Consider the following 13720-nt stretch of genomic DNA (forward strand, 5'->3'; position numbering starts at 1 on the left):
CCTGGAGAATCCCATGCACAGAGGAGCCTAGCGAGCAACACACCATCCATGGGTTTGCAAAGAGTCAGATGTGACTGAATCACCTTATCAAACACACACGTGACCTCAGATGGTTAGTGCCACCACAATGGATCTCTCAAACAGAATATACTTCATCTTTTTAAAGCCCATCTAGCATTGATTTTATTATTCTTCATGGAAAGCATTTTATGTTAATTGTAACAGTGTGCACATGCCAATCTTAAACTTCCAATCTATCTCTCCCCCCACCTTCCCCTCTGTAACTCTAAGATTGTTCTCTAAGTCTACAAGTCTGTTTCTGTCTTGTAAATATGTTCATCCTTGTAAAACATTACCACATAGACATTTTATTTATTTGTTTTTTTAACTGAATAATTTGAAGAATCAACTGGCAAATTTTTTATGCTTTATTGGAATTTTAGAAAAAGTAGGATGATCATAGTAACCTGCCCAGTATGTGTGGTTGATTACACCTTCTCCCCAAATGGTGAGATGGGTAAAATGTAGGCCTAGAATAGCCAGGAGATTACTGAGAGGTTGTGGGAGTTTTGAAGATGATCCTATAATTCTTGGACTGACTGATACCTCAGAGTTGCTGGGTTGCTTTGGAGGAGGAGGAGTGTCCACGGAGGAACCCCTTAAAAAAGAGATCTAAGTCCTTGATTTGTAACACTCTATGTGCTCACAGCCTGGGGCCAGGTCAGGGCTCAGCATGGTCGTCGTTTACATTGAATTCTTCATAGATACTGGGCTCGGTGAAGGGGTGCATGGGGCTCAGGGGAGCGGGAGTGAACAGTCTCTCAGAGAGGGTCCCGTGGTTCAAGTGGGCGTATATCACGTCTTCTGCTGCAGGATCCTGAGAGGAAGGAGGTGTGAATGATGAACTGAGACGTGATCTTCAAAGGCTGGGCCACTTTGGCATTGGAGGGGCTCAGGCTATGGCAAGGGTTGGGCCTGGGAGGACTCACCTCGCTGTTCACTGTCCTGTCTTCCTTGGGCTCTCCTTTCGTGAAGGAAACATCTGAGAATGGAAGAGAGTCAAGGCTTTTCAGGGTGGAGGCAGTTATTCCAGACTTCCGTATCTTTGATGGGGACATCAAAGCCAGAAAAAGGCAGGGGTATGCCCCAGGTGTTGAGACTGTTTACTACACACACACACACACACACACACACACACACACACACACAACCATATACAAGCCCAGCCACTCACGGACTGTCTTATGAACCTCTGCAAACCCATGGTTCCATCCTACGTCTTCTGTTATGGACCATCCTTTTCTGTGTAACAACAAATTCCCAAGATCATGTAGGGAATAAGAACAGATGGCTGTGGTTGAAAGGAAGAACAGGGCTTGGAATGTCCCTGGTGGCCCGGGGATTAAGATCCTACCATCCAGTGCAGGGGCGCAGGCTGTATCCCTGGTGGGAGAACTATGATCCCACCTGCCTTGAAGCAACTAAGCCCCACGTGCTGCACCTCCTGAGCCCAGAGCTCTGCATCCTTGAACTGCACCCCAGCTCCACAATGAGGATCCCCCAGGCTGCAGCCAAGACCTGATGCAGCCAAGAATAAATCAACACATATTTTCATAAAAAGAACAGGGTTCCATGGGTCTCTGGAAGACGGTCCATCAGGGATCTCAACACTGGAGATCAGTTTTTAACCTACAGAAAGTCAAAATGCCATTCTCTGCTGTGAACCCACTCCCCCCTGGGTCAGATGATGCTGAGCTCGCCACTTTCAGACTTACGATTTTGGGTAGAAAACCAGTGACAGACAAGAGCAGCAAGGATGATGCTGGTAGAGGTGAAGGCTATGACAAGCCCAAGGACAATGTACCACGTGCTGGAGTGTGCTTGAGGAAGCTGTGCTTCTACCAACAAGCAAACGGAAGAAAATCTGGTTATTTGTTGAGTAGGCTGTGTGCCTACACACTGGATTTATTGTATCCTTGTGTCAAACTTTCAGCATCTGTCAACCTGATCAGTGATGGTCTCCACTTCCCAGGAGGTACCAAAGCATCCAGGAGAGATGCTAGCAGTGGATGAAGTAAAGAGGCTGTGCCAGACCAGCTGAAGTCTGAACCAAGGTCTCCTGGACATTGAAACAATCATTGTTTGCTGTCCCGTATTACAAGCCATGGCATTTTCGCATGAATGGAGACTGCGTTAATCCACAATACATTTCCCCTCCATCCACATAGACCTGGAATGGAATCCTCAAGAATTCACGACACTTATATATCTGAACTGTGGAATGTTTAGTTCATAAAACACTAACAGAGGAATGACACATATTGAAGGTGCTCCCTAAATCTTTCCACTTGCACCCCCACATCCATCCCCAAAGATCCTGGTGGAGGGAAGGTAAGCATCTCCTTTAAGCATAGGGTCAGGTCAGTCTGATCCACTTTGTTCAGTTTAGGAATTCCCAGTCCCCAAGCATGAGAAGCTCAATGCCCACTGTGGGTCTCCTGGAGACCATGGTCTCAAATGCTAACTTAACAGGGATGTTGAGGAGCCTAAAGTCACAGAGCTGGGAGGTGACAGAGCCCACACTCACAGAGGAACCCTCTGGCTTCTCAGAAATTTGCTGAGATAGGAGACCGTCTTGCTTACCTTCTGTGGTGTTTGGATCCATGGGTGATGAGCATGTACTTGCAGTGGATTCTAGGAGAAAAAAGACAGGGGTGAACGAGTAACCTTACTCATACTGACTGAATGAAGACTATTCTTTCTTGAAGGTTGACCTCCTGTCTGTGCTTGACTCTGTCATCCCAAAGAGCACTGATAGGGGAGGGGAGAGCTTCTGGTTCCTCCCTGTGAATGTGTTAAGTAGATCCTCCATCCTGGAGATGTGATGGTGGAAGGATGTGGGAAGGATATGCCTGGTGGTGAAAGACAGTTATAAGCTAGAGACATTCTCTCTGCTCCGGGAATGAGTGTCCATGCTCTTTAACTGGGAAATCACCTGTATGTCAGAGGTGCTTCTGGGAAAAGACTAAGAGCAAGGAGCCAACGCAATCTCTGATCTTCCCAAATCAGCCCAGCCTCTCCCTCCCCTGGGTCTACCCTGACCTTTTTCTTTATTGCATGGATAGACAGGATTCTGAGGTGAAGCATCCATATGGTGAGATGTCATCTACCATTTCTCTTCCACTCTGGTTCTCATTGCCTCCATTTCCCCAGAAGCCCTAAGGTTCCCCTGACACCAGCACGGATCCCTTGAGATAGAGCTCAGTGATAGATTAAGATGTTATGGAAAAACCCAAATGGACTTCTTGGCCAACATAATGTGACTTAGTGCATTGTGAAGCATGGGAATCTTCTTGGGGTTCTGGAGACAAGAATATTGGAGTGGGTTGGCATTTCCTCCTCTAGGGGACTATGTGTTGTCCAAACTCTTCACTATGACCCATCAGTCTTGGTGGCCCTGCACGACATGGCTGATATCTTCATTGAGTTATGCAAGCCCCTTCACCAGGACAAAGCTGTGATACATGAAGCGGAGATAGTGAAGGACAGAGGAGTCGCTTGTGGTGCAGTCCAGGGGGTCACTAAGAATTGGACACAGCTTAGCAAGAGCAAGCTGGAACAGCAACAAGAAAGCATGGGCCAGGAAGAGGTTCCTCACCTGTGACAGACCGGAACAGTGGGTCACTAGAGTCTGACCATGAGTAGGGAGACTGAATGAAGGATCTGTAGCACCTGTAGACCCCGCTGTGGTCAGGGGTCACAGGACCCAGAGAGAACTCTGCCTCGAGGGCTCCGTGGGGGCTCCACCCTCCAGCAACTGGGCACCCAAGGTTCTCCCCGTCCCTGAGCAGATGGAACTGGTCAAAGGCACTTTCGGAGCTGCAGACCATGGTCACGTTCTCTCCTGACCTCACCACGGGCCCCCCCCTGGGCTGAGAGAGAGGGTTTCTTGGACAGACCTGGAAGAAGGGGACCTTAATCTTAGAGCACACAGTAACTCTAGTCCTAAGGATAGGACTAAAGCCGGAAGTGTGCAACAAGAGAAGCGCTGCAGTGAGAAGGCTGCCCACCGCCCTGAGAGAAAGCCCACAGTAATGGATACCCAGCACAGGGAAACATTCAGAAATAACACTAAATATGGGGTGTCATTTAAAATCCAATTTAAAAAAATAATTTTTTAAAATGGAGTGTCATTTAATATCATTTTTTAAAATCTGCCTCCACAACTGAGATTTAAAAAAATTTTTAATATAAATTCATTTATCTTAATTGGAGGCTAATTACTTTACAATATTGTATTGGTTTAGCCATACATCAACATGAATCCACCACGGGTGTACATGTGTTCCCCATTCTGAACCCCCCTCCCACCTCCCTCCCCATACCATCCCTCTGGTCATCCCAGTGCACCAGCCCCGAGCATCCTGTATCATGCATTGAACCTGGACTGGTGATTTGTTTCACATATGATATTGTGCATGTTTCAATGCCATTCTCTCAAATCATCCCACCCTCGCCCTCTCCCACAGAGTCCAAAAGACTGTTCTATACATCTGTGTCTTTTTGCTGTCTCCCATACACGGTTATCATTACCATCTTTCTAAATTCCATATATATGTGTTAGTATACTGTATTGGTGTTTTTCTTTCTGGCTTACTTCACTCTGTATAATAAGCTCCAGTTTCATCCACCTCATTAGAACTGATTCAAATGTATTCTTTTCAATGGCTGAGTAATACTCCATTGTGTATATGTACCACAGCTTTCTTATACATTTGTCTGCTGATGGACATCTAGGTTTCTTCCATGTCCTGGCTATTATAAACAGTGCTGCGATGAACATTGTGGTATACGTGTCTCTTTCAATTTTGGTTTCCTTGGTGTGTATGCCCAGCAGTGGGACTGCTGGGTCATAAGGCAATTCTATTTCCAATTTTTAAAGGAATCTCCACACTGTTCTCCCTAAAGTCAGAAACAAGACAAGGGTGCCCACTTTCACCACTAGTATTCAACATAGTTTTGGAAATTTTGGCCAGAGCAATCAGAACAGAAAGAGAAATAAAAGAATCCAAATTGGAAAAGAAGTAAAACTCTCACTGTTTGCAGATGACACGATCCTCTACATAGAAAACCCTAAAGACCCCATCAGAAAATTACTAGAGCCAATCAAGGAACATAGTAAAGTTGCAGGATATAAAATCAACACACAGAAATCCCTTGCATTCCTATACACTAATAATGAGAAAATAGAAAGAGAAATTAAGGAAACAATTCCATTCACCACTGCAACGAAAAGAATAAAATACTTAGGAATATATCTACCTAAAGAAACAAAGACCTATGTGTAGAAAATTATAAAACACTGATGAAAGAAATCAAAGAGGACACTAATAGATGGAGAAATATACCGTGTTCATGGATCAGAAGAATCAACATAGTGAAAATGAGTATACTACCCAAAGCAATCTACAGATTCAATGCAATCCCTATCAAGCTATCAGTGGTGTTTTTCACAGAGCAAGAACAAATAATTTCACAATTTGTATGGAAATACAAAAAACCTCAAATAGCCAAAGCAATCTTGAGAAAGAAGATTGGAACTGGAGCAATCAACCTGCCTGAGTTCAGGCTCTACTACAAAGCCACAGTCATCAAGACAGTATGGTACTGGCACAAAGACAGAAATATAGATCAATGGAACAAAATAAAAAGCCAAGAGATAAATCCACACACCTATGCACACCTTCTCATTGAGATAGGAGGCAAGAATATACAGTGGAGAAAAGACAATCTCTTTAACAACTGGTTCTGGGAAAACTGGTCAACCACTTGTAAAAGAAAGAAACTAGAACAGTTTCTAACACCGTACACAAAAATAAACTAAAAATGGATAAAAGATCTAAACATAAGACCAGAAACTATAGAACTCTTAAAGGAGAACATAGGCAAAACACTCTCCAACATAAATCACAGCAGGATCCTCTATGACCATCTCCCAGAATATTGGGGAACATAGGCAAAACACTCTGACATATATCACAGCAGGATCCTCTATGACCCACCTCCCAGAATATTGGAAATAAAAGCAAAAATAAACAAATGGGACCTAATTAAAATTAAAAGTTTCTGCACAACAAAGGAAACTGTAAGCAAGGTGAAAAGACAGCCTTCAGAATGGGAGAAAATAATAGCAAATGAAGCAACTGACAAAGAATTAATCTCAAAAATATACAAGCACATCCTGCAGCTCAATTCCTGAAAAATAAACAACCCAATCAAAAAATGGGCCAAAGAACTAAAGAGACATTTCTCAAAGAAGACATACAGATGCTTAGCAAACACATGAAAAGATGCTCAACATCACTCATTATCAGAGAAATGCAAATCAAAACCACAATGAGAAACCATTTCATGCAGTCAGAACAGCTGTTGGACTGCAAGTGTGTCTGGTACCACGGTGTGCTGCTGACAGAGGAAGGGAGCTCTGACATGAAAGCGGGAAACCAACCCCTTAACCACCAACAGTGGCTGCCTGAGTGGGGAACTGCCCGCGTCCCTGCTCTGGTGCGTTTTTCTCCGTGGGTCGTTCTTTCACGTTCTGGCTCCTTCGCTCTGTCACCGGCTGTGTCTTCCCCTTAGCACACGGCAGAGACTCTGTTCTCTTTCCCATTCCGCTTTCACACCTCCTCTCTCTCTGCTCCACACCTGTCATTCTCTCCCGGTACTGATGCTGGACTGGACACTAGAACTTCCATGACACAGACAGCAGAAGGCACTGGTCTGGCCACACTCACCTGTGATGATGATGTCCACGTGGTTGCTGGGAGCTGACCACACATAGGGGGAGCGGCTGAGAGAGCCATAGCATCTGTAGGTGCCTGCACTCGCCAAAGTCATGGGACCAATGATGAAGTCAGCTATGGCAAGCTCACCCGTGAGCATCTGTCCATGTCTCTGGAAATTCCCTGTGCTATTTTCTTGGTGCAGGATAAACTTGTCAAACCACAGCAGTGACTGACAGCGGAGGGCCACATTCTCTCCCACACGCACGAGGGGGCTGGGGTGGGCTGAGATGGAGGGTTTTGTGAAGACACCTAGGAGCAAAGAGCTTGTGAGCTTCAGTGAGTCACCCCACCTCGGCGCTTCCCCTGACATCTGAAGGTGTGAAAAATGTCCCCGTGAACCATCAAAGCCAACTACCCTTCCTGTGTGTTTTGTTGCATTTTCTTTAGCCTTGTTCTCGGGCTCTGGCTCATGCTTTTCTGTTTCTCTTTGCTCAAGACCTCCAGCCTCCTCTGTGTTTATTCTAAGCTCTTGAGCTGTTGGATCTGCTCTCAGCTTCATGCATGCATACTCAGACACTTCGGTCTTGTCCAACTCTGCAACCACATGAACCATAGCCTGCCAGTCTCCTCTGTCCATAGGATTCTCCAGGAGAGAATACTGGAGTGGGTTGCCATGCTCTCAGCTTCATCCTGTCCCTGATATGTGTGGTGGGGAGCTGGGTGGTTCTGACAATGCATTCCTTGGTTCCAATCACATTCATCTAGAATGTGGGTGATGACTGGCAGGAGATTGGAAAGGAGGTGGAGAAAAAAGGGAACATTTCCCCAATTGTGACCCCCACCTCAAGCCTCTGGAGACATTCCTGGGATTCCTCCCTGGGGCTCCAGCTCCTTCATATGGGATTACAACTCCCTACTGGGTGGCAGGTGCTGGATCAGGGTTGTTCCCCATCCTCCCTGCTGGCAGGCAGTGGCAGCATCCTGTCTAACTAATGCCTAGGGAGGCTCCTTCTTCCTTTGCCAGAGCACCCCATCTATTCAACATCCTGAGTTTAAGCTCTCAGAGCGGGTTCTCTTTCTTGGTTCATTCCTGGCTGGAAATTCTGAGTAAATCTTAGACCACATAAGGAACTTGGACCTAGGATGGGATTGCCTACATAGACGGCTGTCCCGGGCTGGGCTGGACCCCTCCTACCTGTGACCACAATCTGCAGGGGGTCACTGCGTCTGTAAAACACAGGGAGAGACCTGGAGAATCCGGAACACGTGTAGGACCCGGCATGTTCTCTGGTCACCGGGCCAAGGGTGAAGGTGTTGAAATGATGTCCATGGAGCTCGTGCAAACTGGTCCCATATGTTTTGAACAGTCTGAATCTCTTAAATGGAGAATGGAAGTGACACTGAAGAGTCACAGTCTGTCCTAAGGGAACCATGGGGCTTGGCCAGGCTGACAAAGAGGGCTTCTCATATTCACCTAGGAGAGAAGGAGTCACAGGTTTTGAGAGGAAAATAGGAATGATGTCCTATCCCCACTGGTCTTGTTGGAGTGCTTCCCCTTCAATTCTTCCAAGGCACCAACCCTAAAGTGTATCACCCTGATACTCAAGGACACCTGGGGCTTGGGGACAGACAGAGACACAGTCAACCCAGGACAGACATCACGGAGATTCTAAGAATATGATCCTCAGCTGTGATTCTTATCAGGGGAAGAATAAATCCTTTGGCTGAGAAAATGTTGAAAACTCTCTCAAAACACAAAACACTGGGGATTCCTGGGTGGTCAGGTGGTTAGGACTCAGCACTTTCTCTGCAGAGGGCCCGGGTTGAATCCCTAATCATGGAACTGAGATCCTGCATGCTGTGCAATGCAGGCAAAAGAAACCTCACCAAAAAACTGATTCGTGGGAGAGAAATGGGAGGGCTTCCCTGTTGGATCTGTTGTAGCTCAAACGGTAAAGAAGCTTCCTGCAATGCAGGAGAGCAGGTTCAGTCCCAAGGTAGGGAAGATCCCCTGGAGAAGGAAATGGCAACCCCGTCCAGTATTCTTGCCTGGAGAATCCCATGGACAGAGGAGCCTGGTGAGCTACAGTCCATGGAGTCGCAAAGAGCTGGACACGACTGAGCGACTAACAGTAACAGAGGTAACAAGTGAAAAACCCACTTGACTGAAAAGAAGGAAATAAAGCTTGAACCTGGCTCCTTTGTTAGCTACCCTACATCAGATGTGTGACAAGGTCCAGGTGGCCCTGCCTGATGAGCAGACCCTTCCTTGGGGTCAGGTCCAGAGGGCTTCCTGCAGATCCTGTTGTTAAGGCCCAGCTGGAGATGCCATGAGCCAGCTTGTAGGGGAGGATCTGTGGGCTGCAGCCCCTTACTCCCGTGTCATGATAGAAATGGCACTCACTGAGCCTAGCTCCCAGCTCCCAGACTTCATACTGTGCCTTCAGGTCCAGAGTCCACACCTGAGCTAACCTCTGGGGAGAGTGAAGATGAGTATCAAGGCCAATAGGAGGACCTGGGATCCACAGGGCACGTGGCTCTCACTGTACTGACAGGGGTCTCACCCCAGTCCCCAGTGTCATCTGCATCAGCCCCAACTGCTCTGCTCAACAGAGAAATAATGGATGGGGAGGACTCACCCACAGCTGCCCAGATCCACAGACTCACACGGAATCCTAGAAGGAAAAGCACGTCAGAGATGGCTTGTCCCGATGAACCCCACACTCTTTGCACCCTCATGCAGGGAACCTGGTCAGTGGTGTGAAGACCTCCTAATTTCCACCATAACCCTCTCCAACCGTGTCTTTCTTGACTCACCAAGACTCAGGAGGCTGAGAAGTCTGGGGCACATGGCTCTGCTTCTGTGAGACAAGAGGCAGAAATGAGCAAAGCTGAGAGAGTCACAGGATGCGGAAGCAGTCAGTGTTGTTGGTACAGTTAGCCTGGTTCACGTCACATGGGAAGATGGCCAGCCTCTTCTCATGCCAGGGATGGAAGTCTGACTTGAGCTGCATCACAGAGCATGCCTCTTGGCTCGATCGTCACATTTTGTTTCCCTAAACACTATAAACCTAAGAGGATTCGAACAAATCTTGCTGCCTTTAGGAAGTAGTAACTGTGATTCCGAATATACCATGCAGGATGCTTTTCCCAAGCTCATGATGAATCTCATTAACCTTAACACTTCACAGAAGAGAAATTACATGTTTCCACCTCGTACATCAGGCTCAGTGCAGGTTGCCAATAAAGACTCATTAATAGAGACTTTGATTCTGCATTCTTATGAGAGGACCAGACATGCATATTATGGCTCTTGGAAAATATTTAAAAATTCTGCGTTGTAATATATGCAATTAAGGAACTAACTGTGTTAGTTTCAGGTGTACAGCAAAGTGATTCAGTTATGTATATACATGCATCTGTTGCTTTTCAAATTATTTTCCCCAGTTAGGTAATTACAGAATATTAAGAAGAATTCTCTGTTTTATACAGTAGGTCCTTGTGGTCATGCATTTTTAATATAGCCATGTGTATATGTCAGTACCAAGCTTACAAGATAACCTCCCCCTGACATTAACCCATCTGGTATCCCTAAGGTCATTCTCTGTGAGTCTGTTTTGTAAGTAAGTTCATTTTTTCAGATGTCACAAGTAAGCGATATCATGTGAAATTTGTCTTTCTCTGACTCTTCTTCATCTGAAATTATTTCATGACTGTGAGTGGAGACTTTGCAGACACAACACTCTCTGTCTCTTTCTCTTCCTCCCTTTCCAATCCAAGACCACACATGTACACAAAGATAATATGTGTAAAGGTGACTGTGGTATTTTTCTGGGAGGGGGATTTGTTCTGCCTGAAAAGTGGACCACACTGCTTCCTAGATGCTCTGCTGCTGCTGCTACTAAGTGGCTTCAGTTGTGTCCGACTCTGTGCGATCCCATAGACGGCAGCCCACCAGGCTCCCCCATCCCTGGGATTCTCAGATGAACACAAAATATGTCAAGTAGAGACTTTCAAGCTCCAGAATGCTTGAGTGAGGGGCATGTTCACAACAATCAACTCCAAACTGGGACAAAATGGCCCAGCTATTTCTGGACGCCAAGGGCAGACATACACCCAGTTCAGCTGTTGTTCATAGACAGGAAAGAACCTCAGTAAGGGCAGCGATTCCACACCATTGTGCTGGGGGTGGGGGTCGTTAACATTAGTGATGCTCCAGAAGTAATAAATCTGGTCTCGTCTTGATCATTATGTATGTAATGGAGTAACAGTACAGTCACCCTTCTTAAAACTGCCTTTTATTTACTTAATATCATGTTTCAGAATTGATCTGTGTTCTTGATCATTTCAGTTTGTGCATTTTTACTGCCATGTAATGTTTCATTGCAGATATTTAAACCACACATTTTTAAAAATTAAAAAAAAAATTATTGAAGTATAGTTCATTTCTGCCATACAGCAAATTGATTCAGCTCGACATATATATTCTTTTCCATTATGATTTATGGAAAGATACTGAATAGAATTCCCTGTGCCATACTGTAAGACCTCATTCTTTATCCATTCTATGTATAAATAGATTTCATCTGCTCTCCCAAGCTCCCAGTCCTTCCCTCCTTGGCAACCACAAGCTTGTTCTCTATGTTTGTGAGTCTGTTCCTTTTTCATCGATATGTTCTTTTTAGATTCTACATATGGGTGAGATCACATGAAAATTGTCTTTCTCTTTCTGTCTACTTCCATTAATATGCTAATCTCCAGGTTCATCCATGCAGCTGCAAATGGCATGATTTCATTCTTTAAATGTCTGAGTGGTGTTCCATTCTCTGTGTGTAGAAGCATATACATCCTCTTTATCTATTCATCTGTCAGTGGACAATTAGGCTGTTCCCATGTCTTGGCTGTTGTAAGTTTTGCTGCTATGAACATAGTGGTGCATGAATGTTTTCAAGGTATAGTTTTTTACCAAATATATGCTCAGGACTGGAATTGTTGGATCATATGGAAACTCTGTTTTTACTTATTTTGAGGAACTGTCGTACTGTTATCCACAGTGGCTGCACCAGTTTACACTCTTCCAACAGTGTAAGAGGGTTTCCCTCTTCTCCACATGCTCTCCATCACCTGTTATTCATCAACTGTCTAATGATAGCCATTCTGATTGGTGTGAGGTGGTACCTCCTTGCAGTATGGACTTGCCTTTCTCTACTAATTAGCAGTGCTGAGCATCTTTTCATATGCCTGTTCGCCATCTGTGTATCTTCTTTTAAGCCAAAGATATCAATTGTGAGATGATGTCTATGGATTTTGTCTAAAATGAATGACATCTTGCCAAATGTCTCATGAATGTGCTCTGAGTCCAACCTCATGTTGTTTGTCAAGGGACAGAGTGATGAGGCCGTCAGGAAAGGAATAGTGATTTTCTTTGGAAAGCCAGCAGACCAACGAGATGGTGAACTTGTGCCCCAAAGAGTCATCGTCCTGACTTAGATAGGCTTTTTGGGGGATGAGAGGAATGGTCCAACAGTGTTTACTGAATGTAAAATAACCCTAGCCAATGGCAAAGAAAATTCCAGGAAGAGAGAAAAAATACAGATTAAACACCCAGTGTGAACTCACACACACACACACACACACACACACACACACACGCACTATAAGAGAAGGAGGTGCAGCTGGTTGTTGCAGTGTTTTAATTAACTGATTAATGTCTGTGCTGGCTCTTCGTCACTGTGCACAGGCTTTCTCTAGGTGTGGGAAGGGGGCTGCTCTTTGCTGTGGTGCAGGGTCTCTCATCGCCGTGGCTTCTCTTGTTGTGGAGCACCCGCTCTAGGCACATGGGCTTGTGGCCCACGGGCTTAACTACCCCGAGGCATGTGGAATCTTCTCAGTCCTGGGATCAGGCCCGTGTCCGTCACATGGGGAAGCAGATTCCCAACCACTGGACCACCAGGGAAGTCCTGTTGCAAGCTTTTTTCCCCCTTTATTTATTTATTTTTAGTTTAAGGACAGCTACAATATTGTTAGCTTCTGCCATACATCAACATAGATCAGCCATAGTTATACTTATGTCCCCTCCACTGTGGAAATCTTTTAATCCTGGAATCCTTTGTTCTCGAAGCTGTCCATGCAGGTCTGGTCATAATGTCCCTTTAATGACAAGACAAAAGGTTCTCTCTGTTGTGCCACTTTTTATCTCTATACGAATGGGAAAATGTTGTACCCCTTACGTTCTGAGCCTTGAGAATAGTTTAGGTCCTCAGTCGTGTCTGACTCTTTGTGATCCCATCGGGTGCAACCCGCCAGGCTCCTCTGTCCATGGGGGTTCTCCAGGCAAGAATGCTGGGGTGGGTTGCCATTTCCTCCTCCAGGAGATCTACCTAACCGAGGGATCGTCTCAGGTCTCCTGTGTTGCAGGTAAATTCTTTAACATCTGAGTCATCAGGAAAGCCCACCAGTAACATAGTGCGATTCAATATTTCCTCCCTCAATTAACATTGCCATTGTTTTCCATTTACTTTAATGTGGACATGGTGGGATTTGGGCATCATGCTTTCACTCTCTGTGCAGCATGACACTGATGTGGAATATACCATAAATTTAAAAATAGAAGTATGAATACAATGCTAGATTTCTCATTAAAGAAAAAAAGGTATGCAACAAGCAACAAAGATTTACTGTATAGCATGGGGAGCAATAGTCAATATCTTGTAATAACCTAAAATGGAAAATAATCTGAAAAATAATGTATGTGTGTTTGTATAATTGAAAATCACCTTGCTGTGCAACTGAAACATTGTAAGTCAACTACACTTCAATAAAATATGTATTTGATGAGATTAAAAATAGAACCAGTAAAATAAATAAATTTTAAAAGAAAATGAAATACTCAGTCATCTCTGACTCTTTGCAACCCTATGCACTGTAGGCTGGCA

General features: G+C 45.1%; 1 pseudogene; it reads right to left on the reverse strand.

Moving 5' to 3' along the window:
- Positions 1-721: 721 nt before the first annotated feature.
- On the reverse strand, positions 722-9636 carry LOC128063610 (putative killer cell immunoglobulin-like receptor like protein KIR3DP1; annotated as a pseudogene).
- Positions 9637-13720: the final 4084 nt, after the last annotated feature.

Source organism: Budorcas taxicolor, chromosome 18 (genome assembly GCF_023091745.1).
Source record: "Budorcas taxicolor isolate Tak-1 chromosome 18, Takin1.1, whole genome shotgun sequence".
Lineage (NCBI taxonomy): Eukaryota > Metazoa > Chordata > Mammalia > Artiodactyla > Bovidae > Budorcas > Budorcas taxicolor.